This window comes from Vitis riparia, chromosome 2 (assembly GCF_004353265.1).
Source record: "Vitis riparia cultivar Riparia Gloire de Montpellier isolate 1030 chromosome 2, EGFV_Vit.rip_1.0, whole genome shotgun sequence".
Taxonomy (NCBI): domain Eukaryota; kingdom Viridiplantae; phylum Streptophyta; class Magnoliopsida; order Vitales; family Vitaceae; genus Vitis; species Vitis riparia.
Genome location: NC_048432.1, coordinates 12,586,116 through 12,589,847, shown reverse-complemented (window position 1 = coordinate 12,589,847; position 3,732 = coordinate 12,586,116).

The window sequence follows — 3,732 nt, the reverse complement described above, 5'->3', positions numbered from 1 at the left end:
AAAATGAGGAAGAAAAATATATTCTATGCACCCACAGTGGACTAGTTGGTTGGTTGACGAAGACATTGATGTAGATGCCTTGAAATATTTACCACCGTGGTGGGGCCAAAGGCTCAACAAGTGGAGTGGGGGGGAAGCCCACAGATTTGTGGGTTTGGAGTCTATTGTTGGTGGGGCACCACATGAATGCATGATGTACCTAACAGCCTGGATTTGGCCACATTCAGGACGCGGTTTTTGATGTGTGTGATTTTTCTAGGAATGTCATGGTTGTCTATGCCGTTTCTTCCTGTCTCTTTTTGCCGTTTTGGCCTCTTTCTTCTCACCCTCTTTTCCCGGTTGCCCGGAACGATGGGTTTTGATTCCGGTTCAATCGGCATAAGTGATTCGGTGGAAATGAGGACCTCTCATACAAACTATTTAATAGTGATATTTTGAAGAATAAAACAAATAATTTAGAGGATATATAATCAACCATATGCTTTCTTTGCTTTAGAATGTAGGGAAATCTTTTATGCCATTGTTAAGTGTCTCTTTAAACCTGATTTTTAAGTATAAGATAAGATAAAAAATTTGATTGAAAGGAATTTGACTCATGCTTCTTTTGTCTCTTTTTTATTTTTACCCTTTCTTTGAGATTTTAGTGAATAGTCCTAGTTTTCCACATGAATTTATTCGCTGATTCATCCACTTACTTACCCCATTGTCAAGATCCAGTCCTATTATTTCTATAAGATAATTTAAAACCATGAGCCATGAATTGATGTTTTTACGAGGGATCCATGTTATATCACGGGCGACGACGGCCCCTAATATGAGACTGTTTAACTAAGACACGACAATTGTTGATGTAGACTTCGGAACTTTAATAAATATAATTTTGAAATTTTCCAAAAACCTATATCTTATTTTTGTCGTTTTTAAAAAAGACATATTAATTTGCTAGAAATACGTTTGGAGTTAGTTCGAACAAGGAAAGTTTAATCTTAAATTTAATAATTAAATATGATTTTATTTAAATGACTTTTGACTTTAAGAAAAGTTAAATATGTAAAACATGTCAAATATTATTATTATTTTATAATAGTTTATTTAGCTTATATTAAAGTTATCCAATATTTTTAAAAATATTTATTAAAATAAATGGGTGTTTAGCAAATCAACTAAATTAAAGTATTTTAATAATTTAATTTTAGTCATTAAATAAATTAAGTGTATTTAGTAAAATAACTTAATGGTATGACTTAAAATTAAAAACAATTTTAAGTACATAATAAATCAAAACAATTAACTTATCTTTAAGTTCGTACTTTTATTTTATCTTTTTAACTTTATATGCCCTAATTACTTTTACAATATATTTTACTATTTCATGACTTCCACTATCACTCGATCTCATTTACCCTTATTATGATTTATGAGAATAAAGGTGTTGATTTAATTATTTAGAATAAATTTTAAGTAAATTTTATCAAACAATTTAATATTTAAATTAAAAATTAAATAATAAGTTTTAAATCATGTTTGGCAAAATATAATACTTAATACGTTAAATTATATTTAAGTTGTTGATTTAAAATTTATTATTTAGAATATTAAGGTTATTCAATAAAATTTATTTAAAATTTATGTTAAATCATCAAATTGATATATTTATCCTCATAAATTATAATTAAGATAAATGATATGAAAAAATAATAAAAATTGGGAAGTAATAAGGGAGATCATAAATATAAATTGGACAAATGAGGTAAAAATGTAAAAGAATGATATGGTCTTAAAAATAAATTAATTATTTTTCACTTCAAGTAATATCATTAAATTATTTTATCAAATACATTTAATTCATTTAATAACTTAAATTATGTTTTACCGACCACCTCCTCAAATTATGATTTTAATTTCAATTCTAATTTTCAACCTTTCATTTTATACTATTAATATTAATCCTCTTACAATCCGTTAAATATTATTTTTTCTTATGCTCATGTTTTGCTAGTAGAAGCGAAAATGAATTTTGTTTAATTATGTAATATTAAAATAATTAAAATTTTGTAATATGAATATTAATTATTTTAAATTCCCTCGATATATTTTTTTTAATGAACAATTTTTTTTTTCTATTTTAAGAGAAAAAAAATTATTGAATTACGTGGCATTGTTTACTCTTTTATTTCATGCAACGACAAATAGTGATGAAAAACTATGACGAAGAAAGGGAATCAACATTGGCAACTAAAACAAGCGGCCAAACGGGGTTTCCCATTTAAATAATACCAATAAAAATGATTAGTTTAAAGAAAAGCTCCTCCTCCAAACCGGCCATTTGAAAATTGTAATATGGAATATTTTTATAAAATACACGAGTAAAAGAATGTAGCACAAAAAGCAAGGGTTGCGGGGCAACCCAAGTGCCCTATCAAGAAAAACGTGGAACATTTAGAGGGTACACGCGTATGTTTCCAAATCAACCGGCATGTCCTGTGACGTGAAGCCTCTCGATTCTCGCGTGACTATTTTTACTACCTTTCTCATTGATTTATTTATTTGTAAATTATAATTAAATTGCACATTTCTTTCCTCGGTAGCCTTTGTAACCTCTTAAGGTGGCATCTCAAACACTTTACATATAATTAATTAGTTATTTAATTAAGTAATTGATAATTGATTACAGCTTTTAAAGATTCCAATTAGCCTCACAAATCATGAGACACGTTTGAAGCTAATAATGAGTTAGTGCCTATTGCGCTTGGGCTTTATTTTTATTTTTAATTTTTTAAGGGAAGGAAAAAAAAGCAGGGCTGCAGGGCCACATGTGGATGCAGTGTATGAGTGGTACTCCTTTATTGGTAAAATAAAGCTTAAGAGCTCATTCGAATCACGCAAGGTACAGGAAAGGTAATAACAATAATAAAATTAATATAAATTTAGATTTATATATTCAAGAAATTTAATTTTTTAAACATTTTCACTTTCGTCTATATTCTTTTTTTCCTCGGCCGGAATTAACCTTTTTTTTTTTTTCTATATTAATATCTTCATTGTTATGATCAATCTTCTTGTTCATACTATTTAATGAACATCTCTAAAGAAATTATATCCTATACCAAACGGCTTTCTATTAGAAAAATAAGATGTAAATATATATATATATATATATATATATATATATATATATATTTTATGTTTCATTGAAATATTTGATTAAAATGGATGAAATAATTCTCAAATTATATATTTAATAATTCTCGTGTTTTTATTTGAAAAGTACTCCAATTTTTACATAAATGTGTTTTATCATTTCAAATATTTTTATGTAAGTTTTTAAAGAAAATGTTATTTTTATCATAAAATAATGAGCATATTTTTATTAAAGTCATACAAAAATAAGATTGAGGGTTAAAATTTTAAAATTGGGTTTTTATTGACCATTTTAATTAAATAACTATATTTTATTTCAACTATTCTAATCAATGCTTCTTATTAACAATATTCATGAACCTTTTCTAAGAAATTATAGCATCCAACAAATGCTTCATATGAAAAAAAAAAAAAATCAAAGTTGTTGATATCTTTCCTTTTTCTTTTGACCTAATTTGTTTTAAGTGAATCATAGGTGCTTTTTATCTAGACTAATATCAATTTTAGTTTTGGTTATTATTATTATTATTGTTAGTATAAAGGCAGAATTTGAAAAAATAGTTATCAATATGGATTACAACATATTGATTC